At 37.7% G+C, this 22,140-nt stretch overlaps 1 long non-coding RNA gene across 1 annotated transcript in view; it reads left to right on the top strand.

Moving 5' to 3' along the window:
- The window catches only part of LOC309810847, a 439,519-nt gene that overhangs the window by 67,718 nt on the left and 349,661 nt on the right, over positions 1-22,140 (top strand). The gene's annotated exons all lie outside the window — the stretch shown is intronic.

Below are 22,140 nucleotides of genomic sequence, written 5' to 3'. Positions count from 1 at the left end.
TGGATGATAAAAAATAATTGTCAGAATCTGGTAGGTTACCTCAGGCTGTCATTAAGACAGGGAGATCAGCTCGGTGCTTTGTGACCGCCTGGAGGGGTGGGATGGGGAGGGTGGGAGGGAGGGAGATGCATGAGGGAAGGGATGTGGGAACAGATGTATATGTATAACTGATTCACTTTGTTATAAAGCAGAAACTAATAATAATAATAAAAAAAGACATTTGTTAAGAGACCAAACCTATGCTGCCAGGTTGCTCTGCTTGTGTGAATTGACATGGTACAACCACCTAGAACTTTCACATTTTATTTTTAAATTATTGTAAAAGTACAATCAACTCAATAGATGTCCACTTGATGAAAAGCCACATTCTTGGCATCCTGGGAGCAGTACAATGAAGTTGAAAGAGAACTGGACCAGGACACCCAAAGCCTACTTCTGATGGTATTCTAGTGCTCATGGAACTGCATTAAAACTCAAATAAGATGATATTGATTAAAGGCCTTGCAACTGCTAAGTGCAGTGGAAAGGTGACATTTATCATGCATAAATATTCTTTGCCCTTTGATTCTTCTTGATCTAATAGGTTAAAATGACATTTTAACTCTGCCAAGACAGTAAGATTAGGCATGAACAAATACTGCTTAAATTAGAACTGAGGAAAAACAGAATATGGAGGATCTTGTTCTTCAGTTCCTCTACAGTTGCTTATCTTTTTTATCCTTCCATCATTTACTCAGCCTTTTGCCCTTAAATTTACAACCCTGCCCTATTTAAAATTCATTCCTCTCATTTTAGTATCTTTATCTAGCCAGCAGTACATCCCTTCAGTCCTCTCCTGGATTGAAAATGGTTAGTTTGGTCCTATTTAAATTATTTTCTTTCCTAATCTGCAAGGGACCCACTTTTAAATTATTTTGTATTGAGAAACCCTGTTAAACAATAACCATGGGGCTGATAAGGATCGAAGTTTAAGTTCCTATAACTTACTAATACTGTGAAACATTTCAGCATGCCATCTTTTACCCTATGAGCATCATCTTGTACCATAAAGACTGAAACAAAGAAAGGGTAGATTTCAGTAGGGGATAAAGACAGCTGACTCTGGAACACAAAGTGCAACGTAGGGAGGGCAGACTCTGTCAGAGTGAAAGTTGCAGTGGAAAAATTGGAGCAACCATCTAGGGTAGGGTCTAAACTTGGGTGCAGTGAGCTTCTAGAAGGTCTATGATTGAGCTACTGGAGTCTCAAAAGTCCCTGAATTGTATGTAAAATTTTATGTGCCTTTGTTCTCTTTTCTGGGGAAGAGAGCCCCTAGTTGCCTTAAGATTCTCCGAGGGATCTCTAGAAGTAAAGAGTTAAGAAAAAGTTAATCTGGAGGAGGCATTAGGAAAAGTTCTTTATGAGAGAGACAGAGATTAGTAGGTAGAATCTGTATCAAAAGAGAGGAATTATAACTTCACCATCTTCTTATTTTAAAGCTGCCAAATTTAGAATGAATAGGAACTGAATTTTTTTTCAAATTTCAAGTTGCTATGTATTATTGTCAGATTGTTCTGCTTAAAAATAAAAATATTTTTTTCTGTTTGACATTGATAAATTATAAAATATATAGTAAATATATTCTATGACAAAGCCAATAATTTATATATTATTATCTTTGGATGAACAGTAATTTCCCTGATAAACAGAACATGAGTTAGTTATAATCCTCTAGTATCAGATGTGTGGGCAAAGCTCCTTGGGGGACACAGATGAATACGACATGGTCATGGCCCTGGAGCAGCTCACATTGCCTTCCGAAGGCAAATAACCACACGTCTACAATTAGGTGTTAAAAACACGGATAGTTAGCATTTTCTGACACAGTATTTCACTTTTCAAAAGTAATTTAACGTAAGTCATTTACTTAAATATTATGTAAAAATTCTCTATAAAAGAAAACTGGGAGTGAGATTTTACATTCTTTTTTAATATTCTTTTCCATTATGGTTTATCACAGCATATTGAATATAGTTCCCTGTGCTATATAGTAAGATCTTGTTGCTTATCCATTCTATATATACTAGTTTGCATCTGCTAACCCCAAACTCCCACTCCATTCCTGGGGAAGAGGGCCCCTAAAGAATATTAAAAAAACGTATATATATGTATAACTGCATTACTTGCTGTACAGCTGAAATTAACACAGCATTGTAAATCAACTATACTTCAATAAAAAAATAACAGGGAGGAACAGCTGTTACTTGCAGCATAATTTTTAAAGGGTCACTTTTGGTGAATGTTAGTTTATTATAATATCATTAATACACATAAAGAATAAAAGTATGAAGCCAACAAAGGAAATCTAGTTCATTAAAAGAAGAAAAATATCATTTCATTGAACTTGCCCTCTGCTTTACTGAAGACCTCACTTTACTACAGCGACAATTTGATCCTTTAAATATAACTGAGCTTGACCACTGATTAAGTAATCTGTAAATTTTGCTTGCTTACCTGAGCTTGTCAGTGCTCTTGCTGGAAGTGTATTCTGGATATTTCTGGTTAAAAATGGGTGTGGATTTATAGACACACACAGGCACACACACACCTGATCTACAGCCCCACCTGCATTGAAACAAGAGCACAGTCCACCTGCAAACTTAAAAAACAGCCTTGTCTGAAAAATCCATGCTTCTTTCCAGTTCTCATGCTCTCACACTAAAAAAAAAAAAACTGTCCTTTTTCTTTCTCTAAATTAAGATTGAGTGTCCTCATAGAATGAGGCCAAATACCACCTTTGTGCTTTTTTCTCATCTACCTTTTGCTTCCCAAGGTAATTTAATGTTTGGCTGGAGTTCAACACCCAGAAAAAAAAAAAAAAGAAATGGTGGCGAGAGTGGGGAAGGAACGGGTATGAATGTGGGAACTGTGTGTGCACCATTGTTCTAGATGAAAGGTCAGTGAGGCTTGCAGATTAGATATAAAACAAATAGAAATTCCTCAGGTTTACTCTCTTTACAGGAATAGAATCAGCAGCTAAAGAGAGCAGGTCCCCCCTTTTTTTTACTGAGAGAGAGAAAAAGGAAAAGAGAGAAATAAATAAAAATGCTGTTTTAAAATTTAATATTTTTATAATTTGATGATTTTTTATAGGCTCCTTGTAAAACCCCTTACCTTACCATGCCAAAAAAATAGGAAAGCAGGCCATTAGAGATTATATTTATCTAATAGTTAGATTTTTTTAATTGTATACTTAATCCATGATTATGGTAAAACATTTTTAAAGTGTGGAATTGTGTCAAAATAAAAAGTAAAATTCTCTTCCCTTTCACCAGCATCACCTTTCTCTGATCACTCCACCCCCAAAGACAGACAGACAGACAGACACACACACACACACACACACCCAAGTTCTACTTCCTGGACTTAATTACTGTTAAAGTGATCTAGAGCAGGGTCATCAAATCTGGCCCACCTGTTTTCATACAGACCAAGAGCTAATGGTTTTTACATTTTAAAATGGCTGGGTGAAAAGTAAAAAGAATCATACTCTGTGACATCTGAAAACTGTATGAAAGTAAAATGTCAGTGTCTGTAAATGGAAATTACTGGATGCAGTGCAGGCATGTGCATTTCCTTGTTATTGTCTATGGTTCTTTTTGCATTCTAAGTGGAGTACTGAGACAAGGACCATATGGCCTGTGAAGTCTAAAATATTTACTCTCAGGTCTTTTATAGAAAAAGTTGGCTGATCTTTAATTTAGGTGCTTGTTCAACAAATTTTTCCCTTCCTTCCTCCCTCCTTCCCTCTCTATCTTTTTTTTGCTTAATTACTCACTACATTAATAAATGTACTGCTAAAGAGTGGAGGTGGTGTCTGTCTTCTGACATTAAAGAAAGTATGCTTTGCTTCTAGTATTTTAACTTTGGATATAGAGCTGGTTTGATTTACCATAAGAAGGTAGCCATTGTTCCTATACTATGTCTCTTGAAAGCAGGAATGTTGGATTTTGTTCTATAAAGATGGATAAATGTATATAGGGTAGTAAATTGATATAGTAAATGTATTCATTTCATATAGTAAATTTATAGTTTTCCTGTTGAACCTTCCTTGTGATCCCAAGAGAAACCCCATGTAGCCAGGTTGTATTATTCTTTTACTGTACGACTGATTCATGTATTCATTTAATTGTGCTTTTTTCCTCCTGTAGAATTCTCAAAGGGAACCTTCCTTGGAACATGCTATTGAAATAGAATCCTTCGTGCTGAAGGTTAAGGAACTTGACCAACAATTATAATTTTATATCCAGCACTTACAAAGCAAAGAAACAGCTGTGTAGTCATCCCTAAGTTTTCCTCTTAAAGGGAGTGGCATAGCTTTCACTTTCTTCTTGACTGGTAGTGGTTTATAGAAAAATCTTTTTTTTTTTTTTTTTACCATCTATATTGGAGTATAATTGCTTTACAATGGTGTGTTAGTTTCTGCTTTATAACAAAGTGAATCAGTTATACATATACATATATCCCCATATCCCTCCCTCTTGCGTCTCCCTCCCACCCCCCCATCCCACCCCTCTAGGTGGTCACAAACCACTGAGCTGATCTCCCTGTACTATGCAACTGCTTCCCACTAGCTATTTTACATTTGGTAGTATGTATAAGTCCATGCCACTCTCTCACTTTGTCCCAGCTTACCCTTCCCCCTCCCCGTGTCCTCAAGTCCATTCCCACATCTGCGTCTTTATTCCTGTCCTGCCCCTAGGTTCTTCATGACCATTTTTTTTACATTCCATATATATGTGTTAGCATACGGTATTTTTCTCTTTCTGACTTACTTCACTCTGTATGACAGTCTCTAGGTCCATAATCCACAGTTTCGTTTCTTTTTATGGCTGAGTAATATTCCATTGTATACATGTGCCACATCTTCTTTATCTATTCATCTGTTGATGGACACTTAGGTTGCTTCCATGTCCTGGCTATTGTAAATAGAGTTGCAATGAACATCGTGGTACATCACTCTTTTTGAATTATGGTTTTCTCAGGGTATATGCTCAGTAGTGGGATTGCTGGGTCATATGGTAGTTCTATTTTTAGTTTTTTAAGGAACCTCCATCCTGTTCTCCATAGTGGCTGTACCAATTTACATTCCCACCAACAGTGTAAGAGGGTTCCCTTTTCTCCACACCCTCTCCAGCATTTATTGTTTGTAGATTTTTTGATGATGGCCATTCTGACCGGTGTGAGGTGATACCTCATTGTAGTTTTTATTTTGTTGTTGTTGTTCGAGGTAATCATTTATTTATCTTGTTAAAAATCTACTGATCCAACAGAGACTTGACAAATCAAACAATATGCAAAACTCATACCAAGGAAACACAAAGCTAGATTTGTCATTATTTGTCCTGTTAGAAATTTTCCAGTCTGGGTAGCCTGAATTTCAATATTACTTTGAGAGTGTGTGGTCTACCAGACTGTTGTAGATTACTGGGCCTGTTAAGTACTGTTAATTTAAGTCAAGTAGACCTAAATGTCTTTAGAAAATGACCTGGCTAGAAGTGACTGGAAGTTCCCCAAGTCCACATGTTCCTTTCTTAATTCCCAGACACTGCCTGACTCTCTCAGCCACTAATCTGTGGGTTAGAGCAATGTCCCCAGAATGGTCCAGCTAAATGAAGTAGCACTGACTGTAATGGCTACTTACAAGTTGCACACAGGGTTAGTGCATTAAATTAGCTAGTTCCCAAGTAAGAATACGAACGAATGGGATAAACACCAAACACATTTTTTTTTTTACAGGAAATAATCCTTTTTTATTTTTATTTTTTGTGTGTTAGTTTCTGCTTTATAACAGTGAATCAGTTATACATATACGTATGTTCCCATATCTCTTCCCTCTTGCGTCTCCCTCCCTCCCACCCTCCCTATCCCACCCCTCTAGGTGGTCACAAAGCACCGAGCTGATCTCCCTGTGCTATGTGGCTGCTTCCCAATAGCTATCTATTTTACGTTTGATAGTGTATATATGTCCATGCCACTCTCTCATTTTGTCACAGCTTACTTTTCCCCCTCCCCATATCCTCAAGTCCATTCTCTAGTAGGTCTGTGTCTTTATTCCCGTCTTGCCCCTAGCCTCATTGTAGTTTTGATTTGCATTTCTCTACTGATTAGTGATGTTGCACATCCTTTCAGATATTTGTTGGCAATCTATATATCTTCTTTGGAGAAATGTCTATGTAAGGCTTGCCCATTTTTGGATTGGGTTGTTTGTTCTCTTGGTATTGACTTGCATGAGCTGATTGTATATTTTGGAGATTAATCCTTTGTCAGTTGCTTCATTTGCAAATACTTTCACCCATTCTGAGGATTGTCTTTTCATCTTGTTTATTGTTTCCGTTGCTGTGCAAAAGCTTTTAAGTTTCATTAATTCCCATTTGTTTATTTTTATTTCCATTTCTCTAGGAGGTGGGTCAAAAAGGATCTTGCTGTGATGTATGTCATAGAGTGTTCTGCCTATGTTTTCCTCTAAGAGTTTGATAGTGTCTGGCCTTACATTTAGGTCTTTAATCCATTTTGAATTTATTTTTGTGTGTAGTGTTAGGCAGTGTTCTAATTTCATTCTGTTTACATGTAGCTGTCCAGAACCACTGTTTTCCCAGAACCACTTATTGAAGAGGCTGTCTTTTCTCCATTGTATATTCTTGCCTCCTTTATCAAAGATAAGGTGACCATATGTGTGTGGGTTTATCTCTGGGCTTTCTATCCTGTTCCATTGATCTATATTTCTGTTTTTGTGCCAGTACCGTACTGTCCTGATTACTGCAGCTTTGTAGATAGTCTGAAGACAGGGAGCCTGATTCCTCCAGGTCCATTTTTCTTTCTCAAGATTGCTTTGGCTATTCGGGGTATTTTGTGTTTCCATACAAATTGTGAATATTTTTGCTCTAGTTCTGTGGAAAATGCCATTGGTAGTGTGATAGGGATTGCTTTGAATCATTGATTGCTTTGTGTAGTATAGTCATTTTCACAATGTTGATTTTTACAATCCAAGAACATGGTATATCTCTCCATCTGTTTGTATCATCTTTAATTTCTTTCATCAGTGTCTTATAGTTTTCTGCGTGAAGGTTTTTGTTTCCTTAGTTAGGTTTATTCCTAGGTATTTTATTCTTTTTGTTGCAGTCATTAGTGTATAGCAATGCAGGAGATTTCTGTACATTAATTTTGTATCCTGCAACTTTACCAAATTCATTGATTAGCTCTAGTAGTTTTCTGGTAGCACCTTTAGGATTCTCTATGTATAGTATCATGTCATCTGCAAGCAGTGACAGCTTTAATTCTTCTTTTCTGATTTGGATTCCTTTTATTTCCTTTTCTTCTCTGATTGCTGTGGCTAAAACTTCCAAAACTATGGTGAATAATAGCTGTGAGAGTGGGCAACGTTGTCTTGTTCCTGATCTTAGTGGAAATGGTTTCAGTTTTGCACCATTGAGAACGATGTTGTCTGTGGGTTTGTCATATATGGCCTTTATTATGTTGAGGTAAGTTCCCTCTGTGCCTACTTTCTGGAGGGTTTTTATCTTAAATGGGTGTTGAATTTTGTCAAAAGCTTTTTCTGCATCTATTGAGATGATCATATGGTTTTCCTCCTTCAATGTGTTAATATGGTTTATCACAGTGATTGATTTTGATATATTGAAGAATCCTTGCATTCCTGGAATAAACCCCACTTGATCATGGTGTATGATCCTTTTAATGTGCTGTTGGATTCTGTTTGCTAGTATTTTGTTGAGGATTTTTGCATCTATGTTCATCAGTGATATTGGCCTGTAGTTTTCTTTTTTTGTGACATCTTTGTCTGACTTTGGTATCAGGGTGATGGTGGCCTCGTAGAATGAGTTTGGGAGTGTTCCTCCCTCTGCTGTATTGTGGAAGAGTTTCAGAAGGATAGGTGTTAGCTCTTCTCTAAATATTTGATAGAATTCACCTGTGAAGCCATCTGCTGCTGGGCTTTTGTTTGTTGGAAGATTTTTAATGACACTTTCAATTTGGGTGCTTGTGATTGGTCTGTTTATATTTTCTGTTTCTTCCTTGTTCAGTTTCAGAAGGTTGTGCTGTTCTAAGAATTTGTCCATTTCTTCCAGGTTGTCCATTTTATTGGCATAGAGTTGCTTGTAGTAATCTCTCATGATCCTTTGTATTTCTGCAGTGTCAGTTGTTACTTCTCCTTTTTCATTTCTAATTCTATTGATTTGAGTCTTCTCCTTTTTTTTCCTGATGAGTCTGGCTTATGGTTTATGAATTTTGTTTATTTTCTCAAAGAACCACCTTTTGGTTTTATTGATCTTTGCTATCATTTCCTTCATTTATTTCTGATCTGATCTTTATGATGTCTTTCCTTCTGTTAACTTTGAGTTTTTTTTTGTTCTTCTTTCTCTAATTGCTTCAGGTGTAAGGTTAGGTTGTTTATTTGAGATGTTTCTTGTTTCTTGAGGTAGGATTGTACTGCTATAAACTTCCCTCTTAGAACTGCTTTTGCTGCATCCCATAGGTTTTGGGTTGTTGTGTTATAATTGTCATTTGTTCCTAGGTATTTTTTGATTTCCTATTTGATTTCTTCAGTGATCTCTTGGTTATTTAGTAGTGTATTGTTTAGCCTCCATGTGTTTGTATTTTTTAGAGACTTTTTCCTGTAATTGATATCTAGTCTCATAGTGTTGTGGTCAGAAAAGATACTTGATATGATTCCAATTTTCCTAAATTTACCAAGGCTTGATTTGTGACCCAAGATATGGTCTCTCCTGGAGAATGTTCCATGAGCACTATAGAAGGAAGTGTATTCTGTTGTTTTTTGTTGGAATGTCCTATAAATATCAATGAAGTCCATCTTGTTTAATGTATCATTTAAAGCTTGTGTTTCATTTATTTTCATTTTGGGTGACCTGTCCATTGGTGAAAGTGGGGTGTTAAAGTCCCCTACTATGATTGTGTTACTGTCGATTTCTCCTTTCATGGCTGTTAGCATTTGCCTTATGTATTGAGGTGCTCCTATGTTGGGTGCATAAATGTTTACAATTGTTATATCTTCTTCTTGGATTGATCCCTTGATCATTATGTAGTGTCCTTCTTTGTCTCTTGTAATAGTCTTTAAAGTCCACTTTGTCTGATATGAGAATTGCCACTCCAGCTTTCTTTTGATTTCCATTTGCATGGAATATCTTTTTCCATCCCCTCACTTTCTGTCTGTATGTGTCCCTAGGTCTGTAGTGGGTCTCTTCTAGACAACATATATATGGCTCTTTTTTTCTGTCCATTCACCCAGTCTGTATCTTTTGGTTGGAGCATTTAATCCATTTACATTTAAGGTAATTATTGATATGTATGTTCCTATTACCATTTTCTTAATTGTTTGGGGTTTGTTATTGTAGGTCTTTTCCTTCTCTTTTGTATCCTGCCTAGAGAAGTACGTTAACATTTGTTGTAAAGCTGGTTTTGCTTGTCTGTAAAGGTTTTAATTTCTCCGTCAAATCTGAATAAGATCCTTGCTGGGTAGAGTAATCTTTGTTGTAGGTTTTTCCCATTCATCACTTTAAATATGTCCTGCCACTCCCTTCTGGCTTGAAGAGTTTCTGCTGAGAGATCAGCTGTTAACCTTATGGGGATTCCCTTGTATATTATTTTTTGCTTTTCCCTTGCTGCTTTTAATAGTTTTTCTTGGTATTTAATTTTTGATAGTTTGATTAATATGTGTCTTGGAGTGTTTCTCCTTGGATTTATCCTGTATGGGACTCTGTGAACCTCCTGGAATTGGTTGACTATTTCCTTTCCCATATTAGGGAAGTTTTCAACTATAATCTCTTCAAATATTTTCTCAGTCCCTTTTTTTTTTTCCTCTTTGTGTTCTGGGACCCCTATAATTCGAATGTTGGTGTTTTTAATGTTGTCGCAGAGGTCTCTGAGACTGTCCTCAATTCTTTTCCTCCTTTTTTCTTTATTCTGCTCGGTTGTAGTCATTTCCACTATTTTATCTTCTAGCTCACTTATTCATTTTTCTGCCTCAGTTATTCTGCTATTGATTCCATCTAGAGAATTTTAAATTTCATTTATTGTGTTGTTCATCATTGTTTGTTTGCTCTTTAGTTTTTCTAGGTCCTTGTTAAACGTTTCTTGTATTTTCTCCATTCTATTTCCAAGATTTGGGATCATCTTTACTATCATTACTCTGAATTGTTTTTCAGGTAGACTGCCTATTTCCTCTTCATTTGTTTGGTCTTGTGGGTTTTTACCTTGCTTCTTCATCTGGTGTGTGTTTCTCTATCTTCTCATTTTGCTTAACTTACTGTGTTTGGGGTCTCCTTTTTGCAGGTTGCAGGTTCATAATTCCCATTGTTTTTGGTATCTGCCCCCACTTGCTAAGGTTGGTTCAGTGGGTTGTGTAGGCTTCCTGGTGGAGGGAACTAGTGCCTGTGTTCTGGTGGATGAGGCTGGATCTTGTCTTTCTGGTGGGCAGGTCCACGTCTGGTGGTGTGTTTTGGGCTGTCTGTGGCCTTATGATTTTTGTCAACCTCTCTGCTAATGGGTGGGTTTGTGTTCCTGTCTTGCTAGTTGTTTGGCATAGGGTGTCCAGCACTGTATCTTGCTGGTCATTGAGTGGAGCTGGGTCTTAGCGTTGAGATGGAGATTTCTGGGAGAGCTTTCACCATTTGCTATTACATGGAGCTGGGAGGTCTCTGGTGGACCAATGTCCTGAACTCGGCTCTCCCACCTCAGAGGTTCAGGCCTGACACCCGGCCAGAGCACTAAGACCCTGTCAGCCACACAGCTCAGAAGAAAAAGGAGAAAAAAAAGAAAATATAATAAAATAAATAGTTATTAAAATAAAAAAATATTGTTAAAAAAATTAAAAAGTAATAAAAAAAGAAAGAGAGTAAGTAGAGAGCAACCAAGCCAAAAAACAAATCCACCAATGATAACAAGCGCTAAAAACTCTAGTAAAAAACCCTCAAAAAACAAACCAAAAAACCCAGACAGACAGAATCCTAGGACAAATGGTAAAAGCAAAGCTATACAGACAAAATCACACAAAAAGCATACTCATACACACTCACAAAAATAGAGAAAGTAAAAAAAAAAAGAAAAAATATATATTAAAAAAAAAAAGGAAGAGAGCAACCAAATCAATAAACACATCTGCCAGTGATAACAGGCTCTAAATACTAAGCTAAGATAAACATAAAACCCGAAACAAATTAGATGCAGAAAGTATACCCCAAGTCTACAGTTTCTCCCAAAGTCCCCTGCCTCAATTTTGGGACGATTTGTTGTCTATTCAGGTATTCCACAGATGCAGCGTACATGAAGTTGACTGTGGAGATTTAATCCGCTGCTCCTGAGGCTGCTGGCAGAAATTTCCCTTTCTCTTCTTTGTTCGCACAGCTCCTGGGGTTCAGCTTTGGATTTGGCCCTGCCTCTGTGTGTAGGTCGCCTGAGGGCATCTGTTCCCACCCAGACAGGACAGGGTTAAAGTAGCAGCTGATTAGGGGCTCTGGTTCACTCAGGCTGGGAGCAGGCAGGGGTATGGAATGTGGGGCGAGCCTGTGGTGGCAGAGGCCGGCATGATGTTGCAACAGCCTGAGGTGCACTGTGTGTTCTCCCGGGGAAGTTGTCCCTGGATCACGGGACCCTGGCCGTGTCAGGCTGCACAGGCTCCCCGGAGGGGAGGTGTGGATAGAGACCTGTGTTTGCACAGAGGCTTCTTGGTGGCTGCAGCAGTAGCGTTAGCGTTTCATGCCCCTCTCTGGTGTCCACACTGATAGCCATGGCTCGCGCCCATCTCTGGAGCTCGTTTAAGTGATAATCTTGAATCCCCGCTCCTTGTGCACCATGAAACAATGGTCTCTTGCCTCTTGGGTAGTTCCAGGTTTTTCCTGGACTTCCCCCCAGCTAGCTGTGGTGCACTAGCCCCCTACAGGCTGTTTTCATGCAGCCAACCCCAGTCCTCTCCCTGGGATCTGAACTCCGAAGCCCGAGCTTCAGTTCCCAGCCCCCACCCGCCCTGGCGGGTGAGCAGACAAGTCTCTCAGGTTGGTGAATGCTAGTCAGCACCAATCCTCTGTGTGGGAATCTCTCCTCTTTGCTCTCTGCACCCCTGTTGCTGTGCTCTCCTCCGTGGCTTCGAAGCCTCCTCCCCCCCGCCTCTACCAGTGAAGGGGCTTCCTAGTGTGTGGAAACTGTTCCTCCTTTCAGCTCCCTCCCAGAGGTGCAGGTCCCATCACTATTCTTTTGTCTCTGTTTTTTCTTTTTTCTTTTGTGCTACCTAGGTACGTGGGGAGTTTCTTGCCTTTTGGGAAGTCTGAGGTCTTCTGCCAGCGTTCAGTCTGTGTTCTGTAGGCGTTGTTCCACATGTCGATGTATTTCTGATGTATTTGTGGGGAGGAAAGTGATCTCCACATTTTACTCCCCTGCCATCTTGACGGTCCCTCTATAGAAAAATCTTAAAGCATTCTGACATCCCTGTTAAAACTCCTCACAGATTATCTATTTTATTTATTTATTTATTTAATAGATCTTTATTGGAATATAATTGCTTCACAATGCTGTGTTAGTTTCTATTGTACACCAAAGTGAACCAGCCATATGCATACATATGTCCCCATATCCCCTCCCTCTTGAGCCTCCCTTCCACCCTCCCTATCCCACCCCTCTAGGTCATCACAAAGCACCGAGCTGATCCCCCTGTGCTATGCTGCTGCCTCCCACTAGCTATTTTATATTCGGTCGTGTTTACATGTTGATGCTACTGTCACTTCTCCCTAGTTTCCCCCTCCCCCTGTGTGTCCTCAAGTCCATTCTCTATCTCTATGTCTTTATTCCTACCCTGCCACTGGGTTCATCAGTACCATTTTTTTTTTAGATTCCCGATATAAGCGTTAGCATATGGTATTTGTTTTTCTGACTTACTTCACGATGTGTGACAGACTCTGTGTCCATCCACCTCACTACAAATAACTCAGTTTCATTTCTTTTTATGGCTGAGTAATATTCCATTGTATGTATGTGCCACATCTTCTTTATCCATTCATCTGTCGATGGACATTTAGGTTGGTTCCTTGTCCTGGCTATTGTAAATAGTGCTGCAGTGAACATTGTGGTACACGACTCTTTTTGAATTATGCTTTTCTCAGGGTATACGCCCAGTAGTGGGTTTGCTTGGTCATATGTTAGTTCCATTTTTAGATTTTTAAGGAATCTTCATACTGTTTTTCATAGTGGTTGTATCAATTTACATTCCCACCAGCAGTGCAGGAGGGTTCCCTTTTTACCCCACCCTCTCCAGCATTTATTGTTTGTAGATTTTTTGATGATGGCCATTCTGACTGGTGTGAGGTGATACCTCATTGTAGTTTTGATTTGCATTTCTGTAATAATTAGTGTTGTTGAGCATCTTTTCATTTGACTATTGGTCATCTGTATGTCTTCCTTAGTGAAATGTTTAATTAGGTCTTCTGCCCATTTTTTAATTGGATTGTTTGTTGTTTTGATATTGAGCTCCATGAGCTGTTTGTCTATTTTTGAGATTAATCCTTTGTCCGTTGTTTAATTTGCATATATTTTCTCCCATTCTGACGGTTTTCTTTTCATCTGGTTTATGGTTTCCTTTGCTGTGCAAAAGATTTTAAGTTTAGTTAAGTCCAATTTGATAATTTTTGTTTTTATTTCCATTACTTTAGGAGGTGGGTCAAAAAAGATCTTGCTGTGGTTTATGTCAAAGAGTGTTTTTCTTATGTTTTCCTCTAAGAGTTTTATAGTGTCTTGTCTTACATTTAGGTCTTTAATCCATTTGGAGTTTATTTTCGTGTATGGTGTTAGGAAATGTTCTAATTTCATTCTTTTACATGTACCTGTCCAGTTTTCCCAGCACCACTTATTGAAGAGGCTGTCTTTTCTCAACTGTATATTCTTGCCTCCTTTATCTAAGATAAGGTGACCATATGTGCGTGGGTTTATCTTTGGGCTTTCTATCCTGTTCCATTGAGTTATATTTCTGTTTTTCTGCCAGTACCATACTATCTTGATTACTGTAGCTTTGTGGTATAGTCTGAAGTCTGGGAGCCTGATTCCTCCAGCTTCATTTTTCTGACTCAAGATTGCTTTGGCTATTTGGTGTCTTTCGTGTTTCCATGCAAATTGTAAAATTTTTTGTTCTAATTCTGTGAAGAATGCCATTCGTAGTTTGATGGGGATTGGATTGAATCTGTAGATTACTTTGGATCATATAGTTATTTTCACAATATTGATTCTTGCTATCTAAGAACACAGTATATGTCTCCATCTGTTTATGTCATCATTGATTTCCTTCATCAGTGTTTTATTGTTTTCTGAGTACAAGTTTTTTGCCTCCTTAGGCAGGTTCATTCCTAGGTATTTTATTATTTTTGTTGCGATAGTAAACAGGATTGTTTCTTAATTTCTCTTTCACATTTTTCGTTGTTGGTGTATAGGAATGCCAGACATTTCTGTGCATTTATTTTGTATCCTGCAACTTTGCCGAATTCATTGATTAGTTCTAGTAGTTTTCTGGTGGCATCATTAGGAATTTTTATGTGTAGTATCATGTCATCTGCAAACAGTGACAGTTTTACTTCTTCTTTTCCAATTTGTGTTCCTTTTATTTCTTTCTCTTCTCTATTTCCCATGGCAAGGACTTCCAAAACTATGTTGAATAAGAGTGCATGTCCTTGTCTTGTTCCTGATCTTAGTGGAAATGCTTTCAGTTTTTCACCATTGAGTATGATGTTTACTGTGGGTTTGTCACATATGGCCTTTGTTATGTTGAGGTAGGTTCCCTCTGTGCCCATTTTCTGGAGAGTTTTTATCATAAATCAGTGTTGAATTTTGTCAAAAGCTTTTTCTGCATCTATTGAGATGATCATATGGTTTCTATTCCTTAATTTGTTAATGTGCTGTATCACATTGATAAATTTGCATATATTGAAGAATACTTGCATCCCTCGGATAACTCCCACTTCATCATGGTTTATGATCCTTTTAATGTGTTGTTGGATTCTGTTTCCTAGTATTTTATTCAGGATTTTTGCATCTATGTTCATCAGTGATATTGGTCTATAATTTTCTTTTTTTGTGATGTGTTTTTCTGGTTTTGGTATCAAGGTGATGGTAGCTTCATAGAATGAAATTGGGAGTGTTTCTCCCTCTGAAGTTTTTTGGAACAGTTTGAGAAGGAGTGGGGTTAGCTCTCTCTAAATGTTTGATAGAATTCGCCTGTGAAGCCATCTGGTTCTGGACTTTTGTTTGTTGCAAGATTTTAAATTATGGTTTCAATTTCATTACTTTTGATAGGTCTGTTTATATTTTCTAATTCTTCCTGGTTCAGTCTTGGAAAATTGTACCTTTCCAAAAATTTGTCCATTTCTTCGTTGTTGTCCATTTTATTGGCATATAGTTGTTTGTAGTAGTCTCTTATAATCCTCTGTATTTCTGTGGTGTCAGTTGTGATTCCTCCTTTATAATTTCTAATTTTATTGATTTGCATCATCTCCCTTTTTTTCTTGATGAATCTCGTTAAGGGTTTATCAGTTTTGTTTATCTTCTCAAAGAACCAGCTTTTAGTTTTATTGATCTTTGCTGTTGTTTTCTCCGTTTCTATTTCATTTATTTCTGCTCTGATCTTTACGATTTCTCTCCTTCTCCTGACTTTGGGTTTTCTTTGTTCTTCTTTCTCTAGTTTCTTTAGGTGTAGGGTTAGATTGTTTATTTGAGATTTTTCTTGTTTATTGAGGTAAGATTGAATTGCCATAAACTTCCCTCTTAGAACTGCTTTTGCTTCATCCCATAGTTTTTGGGTCATCCTGTTTTCATTGTCATTTGTTTCTAGGTATTTTTAATTTCCGCTTTGATTTCTTCAGTGATCTCTTGGTTATTTAGTAGTGTATTGTTCGGCCTCCATGTGTTTGCGTTTTTTAGAGACTTTTTCCTGTAATTGTTATCCAGCCTCATAGCACTGTGGTTGGAAAAGACACTTGATATGATTTCAGTGTTCTTAAATTTACCAAGGTTTGATTTGTGATCCAAGATATGATCTATCCTGGAGAATGTTCCATGAGCACTAGAGAAGAAAGTGTAGTCTGTGGTTTTTGGTTGGGATGTCCTATAAATATCAATGAAGTCCATCTTGTTTAATGTATCATTTAAAGTTTGTGTTTCCTTATTTACTTTCTGTTTGGATGATCTGTCCATTGGTGTAAGTGGGGTGTTAAAGTCCCCTACTATGATTGTGTTACTGTCAATTTCTCCTTTCATGGTTGTTAGCATTCCTCTTATGTATTGAGGTGCTCCTATGTTGGGTGCATAAATTTTTACAATTGTTATATCTTCTTGGATTGATCCCTTGATCATTATGTAGTGTCCCTCCTTATCTCTTGTAAGAGTCTTTATTTTAAAGTCTATTTTATGTGATATGAGTATTGCTACTCCAGCTTTCTTTTGATTTCCATTTGCATGAATATATTTTTCCATCCCTTCACTTTCCATCTGTATGTGTCCCTAGGTCTGAAGTGGGTCTCTTGTAGACTGCATGTATATGGGTCTTGTTTTTGTATCCATTCAGCCAGTTTGTGTCTTTTGGTTGGGCCATTTAATCCATTTACATTCAAGGTTCTTATTGATATGTATGTTCCTATTACCATTTTCTTAATTGTTTTGGGTTTGTTTTTGTGTATCTTTTTCTTTTCTTCCTTATGTTTCCCACCAGAGGAGTTCCTTTAGCATTTGTTGTAAAGCTGTTTTGGTGGTGCTGAATTCTCTTAGCTTTTTCTTGTCTGAAAAGCTTTTGATTTCTCCACTGAATGTGAATGAGATCCTTTTTGGGTAGAGTAATCTTGGTTTTAGGTTCTTCTCTTTCTTCACTTTAAGTATATTCTGTTACTCCCTTCTGGCCTGCAGAGTTTCTGCTGAAAAATCAGCTGATAACCTTTTGGGGATTCCTTTGTATGTTATTTGTTGTTTTTCCCTTTCTGCTTTTAATATTTTTTCTTTGAATTTACTTTTTGTTGTGTGATTAATATGTGTCTTGGTGTGTTTTTCCTAGAGTTTATACTGTATGGGACTCTCTGTGCTTCCTGTACTTGGGTGGCTATTTCCTTTCCCATGTTAGGGAAGTTTTCCACCGTAATCTCTTCAAATATTTTCTCAGTCCCCTTCTTTTTCTCTTCCTCTTCTGGAACCTCTATAATTTGAGTGTTGGTGTGTTTAGTGTTGTCCTAGAAGTCTCTGAGGTTGTCTTTAATTCCTTTCATTCTTTTTTCTTTTTTCTGCTCCTCAGCAGTTATTTCCACCATTTTGTCTTCCAGCTCACTTATTCGTTCTTCTGCCTCAGTTATCTGTTATTGATTCCTTCTAGTGTATTTTTCATTTCAGTTATTGTGTTTTTTATCTCTGTTTGTTATTTAGTTCTTCTAGATCTTTGTTAAACATTTCTTGTATTTTTTCAATTTGTGTCTCCATTCTATTTCTTAGATTCTGGGTCATCTTTACTCTCATTACTTTGAATTCTTTTTCAGGTAGATTGCCTATTTCCTCTTCATTTATTTGGTCTTATAGGTTTTTACCTTGCTCCTTCATCTGTGACATATTTTTTTGCCATCTCATGTTTTTTGTTGTTTTTGGGTTTTTTTGAGTGGGATTGTGTTCTTTTCTTACTGGTTGCTTGGCCTGAGGCTTCCAACACTGGAGTTTGTAGTCTCTTGTGTAGATCTGGATCTTGGTTCTGAGAGAGTATGTCTGTGAGATCTCACTCAGGTGAATATTCCCTTGGGTCTGAGGTTCTCTGTTGGTCCAGTGGTTTGGACTCTGAGCTCCCACCACAGGAGCTTTGGCCTGACTGCTGGCTCATGAACCAAGATCCCACAAGCCATGTGGGGTGGCAAAAAAAAAAAAAAAAGAGAACAATAACAAGGTAAAAAATAAAATTAGACTAGGAAACTAATAGATATGTTAGAAAGAATATAAAAATAAAAATATAGATGAAACAACAACTGGAAGGTACAACAGTACCACAATAGTAAAAAAAGAGGAGGAGGAAAAAGAAGAAGAAAGGGAGGGGAAAGGGCTTGGCTGTGGAGGATGGGGCCTAAGCAAGAGCGAGGTTTTGGTGGTGGGCGGGTCGTATGCTTAGGACCCACAGGGCTGGAAAAGGCCCTGGGGTCTTTGGAGGGCTGGGACTTATTCTTACCTGAACAGAAGGGGCCCAGCTGTGCCCCCGTCCCCTGTTATCAGAGGGTGGGGGACCTCACCTGGGAGCCCCAGAGCCTTCCTGGGCTCGAGCCAGCGGGGCAAATGCACTCCTCTCCTCTCCTACTTCTCCCAGATGGCCCCATCTGCCTCTCCTGCTCTCCCCGGCCAAGGACCCATGCAGACTGGAGGGGTCTTTGGAGGGCAGGAGATCAGCCTGGGAGCTCAGCAGGCTCTCCGTGTCCAAGTGGGCAGGGCAGATGCCATTTGCTTCTCTCCTCCCAGAGGGCCCCTCCTGCCTGCCTCTCCTGATCTCCCCAGCCTCAGGGACACCGATCCTGTCTGGCCTCCACTTCTCCTCCTCCGTCAGTCCCCCCATGTCCTACTGGTTCACTTGGGGTTCCTCCTGTCTCCTTGGGCATCAGGGTCCCCCCCCCAGTGGCTGGCAGGTGCCCTAGTTGTGGGGAGACACTAGCTCGGCATCTTCCCACACCGCTGTCTTCCAGATTATCTATATTAATAGATAGTGAGTGAGAATAAGAGTCAAGTACTTAAGGCATAGTTAAATTCGGTCTCAGTGTGTCTGCGCTGATCAACATCATTGGTTTTTTCCCACTAGTGTGACTATGTAATATATCCTGTAAACCAGGACAACTTTGAGAGTAGAAGAAGGTAGTAAAAGCCATTGGAATTATGTAATTTTAGATAGTATTTTGAAGTATATATTTGTCAGCCAAAATTCATTTTATTGTATAATAGATCACAAATAGCTCTATTAATGATTATTCTCTGTGTCCACCTAGAGGGGTGGGATAGGGAGGGTGGGAGGGAGATGCAAGAGGGAGGAGATATGGGGATATATGTTTATGTATAGCTGATTCACTTTGTTATATGGCAGAAACTAACACACCATTGTAAAGCTGTTATACTCCAATAAAGTTGTTAAAAAAAGATTATTCTCAAGAATAAAAATCTTTAAAATATATTCATGTAAATTTTGGCAAAAATTAAAAAAAATATTATTTGTATATATATTAATGTTAATCAAGTTCTTAACTATACTTCTCTTATACCAGGTGGTTGGTATTTTTCTGAATATTTTTCTGGTATTATTGGTCTTTATTTTTCAGTGTGATCTTATATTTATTTTTTCATAAAATTGCATGCAATCATCTTCAAAGTTGTCCTTATGGTTAATATATTTGGAATTGTCATCAGCTTCAATTGGTACTCCTCTGTAGACCATACTATTTTTAATTAAGGAAATACTCTTTCCATAGTTGCTTGGTTTCCTGCTAAATTCAAGAAAATTTATTTCAATGGAGGATGATATTTTTAATCTTACAATCAATTTTAATCTTATTGAAAAGTGCTCTCAAATACTTTCTTTTATTTTCTGTTTAAAGTCATTTCTTCAACATTTCATTCCATTTGGGAATAGAATACAAATTTGTCTAATTAAAGACTCCTTTAATAAGTCAAGGTCGTCCACACTTGTTAATTCTTTCAAGGTCAGTGACCTATATTTTTACAAGATTAATAGGTCACATAAACTATAAATTGAATTTAGGATTAGGATTACCTATCCACTTTGTGTGTGTGTGTTTGTGTGTGTGTGTGTGCGTATGCATGCACACATGTATTTGTCCATCTGTCTGTCTGTGTTTCAATTTGTCTCTCACTGAGAATATATAAAAAATAAACAGTACAAGAAGGTTGACAGTGGAAAGTAGGTCTCCCTCTATCTTCCAGTGTATGAGTCTCCTTCTTAGGGCAATAATGATTATCAACTTCTTGAGCTTTCTTCAGGAAATACTTTCTCTATATTCAAACATGACACTATCCATTTATTATCTATCTATCTATCTATCTATCATCTCTGTATATATGTACATATTATATTTTTTATTTTAAAACAAATGGCACCATTCTATCAATATTTCTAATCCTCTCTTTTTCATTTAATAATATTAAATATTGTACTACATAATAAGGAATTTTTGAAACTATTCAGTAAATGAAAGAGAAAGCATATACTGTAGAAAATGTTTATCCATCTTTATTTTCTAAATCATGTAGAGGCAAATATTTATTTTAAAAATATTGATTTTTGGGAAAAAAAGAGAGTCTTTGCTTTAAAGGAATAGATACCTCCAGAATTTATTGAGCTGTGTTAATTTATGTCAAACATTTAAAAGCGTAGTTTTTTTAATAAGCTTCTCATGTTCAGGGTCTGCAACCTACAGATTCTTGCTCTGTCACGAATGGTTACATTTCCCAATGCAAAACAATAGCCCTTACATTTCCAGTAAGTATCTTAAGTCTCTTAACTTTCAGGATACTACAACTAAACACTTGATAAATGTGCAGTATTTTCACAATATGGATAAAAATGGGATTTATTCCTTGGTACTTACCCTGTGGCTACATAAAATTAAATAGAATTACAAATGTCATTTTTGGACTAGAGATTCGGTCCTTCATTCAGACTCTTACCTGTAGCCTTTTCCTTTTATCTGTAAAAATGTTCCTATGCCTACAAATAGGCAACACATTTTTCCTCTGATGGAGGGAGATCTGGGACCTAGGGTGGCCACTCAGTTTCCCCAGATTCAGTTTGGGGAGAGCCTATTTTGGAAATTGTGGGTGACGTTAAAATGGAGTGTAGAGAGTTGGGAGGCAGCCATGGCAAGTCCTCAGGGGGATTTAAAAATAGTTTTCAAATGGAGGAAGAACATATACAGAGAGTAGGAAGAAGAAAGCAGAGCCAGTGAGTCACAGAACCAGGGAAAGGAGAGGAGAAAGCAGTGGGTCTGAGGGTAAATGGGGACAGGGCTCTCGGATGATGTTAGGACAGCTGGGTCTGTTTAAATAGGTGCAGAGAGTGTGGATATGGCCTTATTATCATGAGATTGGAGGGTGAAGAATCTTAAGATGGCATCTATAATGTTCATAATGAGATAAATTTGAGTTTCAAAGCTTATGGTTTAATTTGTAAAAAAATAAATTATATCCATAAGCTGCAGTTGTGAAAGCACCAAGACACAGAATAAATTATGTTTCTAGGGGAATGATACATCTTTGTATATATCTTCAAAAGATATTAATAGAGGAGTGTTCCCTGAAGAGGATACTGCTCTTGCAGCTGATCTTCCCCTTCACACAGCCAAATGCAGTTCTTGGTCAGGATTCTTAGGGGCTAAATATTGTACATACAGATCCACAATGAAAATTAATGTTTAAAGACAAATTCCTATAAATCAAGTAAATTGCATATTATAATTCTTCTCAATACGGACTGATATTTTGTGTGCTTAATGAGTAAACAATGTAGTAGCAGACCTCAGTCCTGTTAAAGCTCTTCATTCATCTTCCCTCTGTTTTGTTTCAGATAATACAGGATTTTAATTTCATATTTTACATTTGCTTATATCCCTTTTACAGAATTACTGAACTAAATACTACTGGTTGCTTACTTAAGACTAGTTTTCTTTCATATAGGTCTCTTTTCTGAAAGACACGGATTTAGTTCAGATATTCCCTTGTCTTTGTGCTGCTATATATTTAGGGGAGGTGGGCCTCATAGCTAGTCCCAAAGGGAAATCTTGATTGGTCTATTCCAGTGGTTTTCAATCAGGGGACATTTAGCAATGTCTAGAGACGTTTTTGATTGTCACAACTGGAGAGGGTATTGCTGGCATTTAGTGAGTAGAGGCCAGAGATGATTTTAAACATGCTTCAATGTGCAGGACAGCTCCCACAGCAAAAAATTATACAGCCCTAAATGCCAGTAGTTCTGAGGTAGAGAACTCTTGGTTTATTTTAACCCAGTCATGGTGGTTCCATTCTAAATTAGTGTTGGTTTAAGCATGAACGTGTGATATGATTCTGGCCAATGAGCTATGAGGGGAA

The sequence above is a fragment of the Mesoplodon mirus genome (assembly GCF_964341445.2).
Source record: "Mesoplodon mirus genome assembly, chromosome: 9".
NCBI classification, from domain to species: domain Eukaryota; kingdom Metazoa; phylum Chordata; class Mammalia; order Artiodactyla; family Ziphiidae; genus Mesoplodon; species Mesoplodon mirus.
The sequence above is the reverse complement of the archived record's forward strand: the minus strand, read 5'-3'. Positions and strand labels throughout refer to the sequence as shown.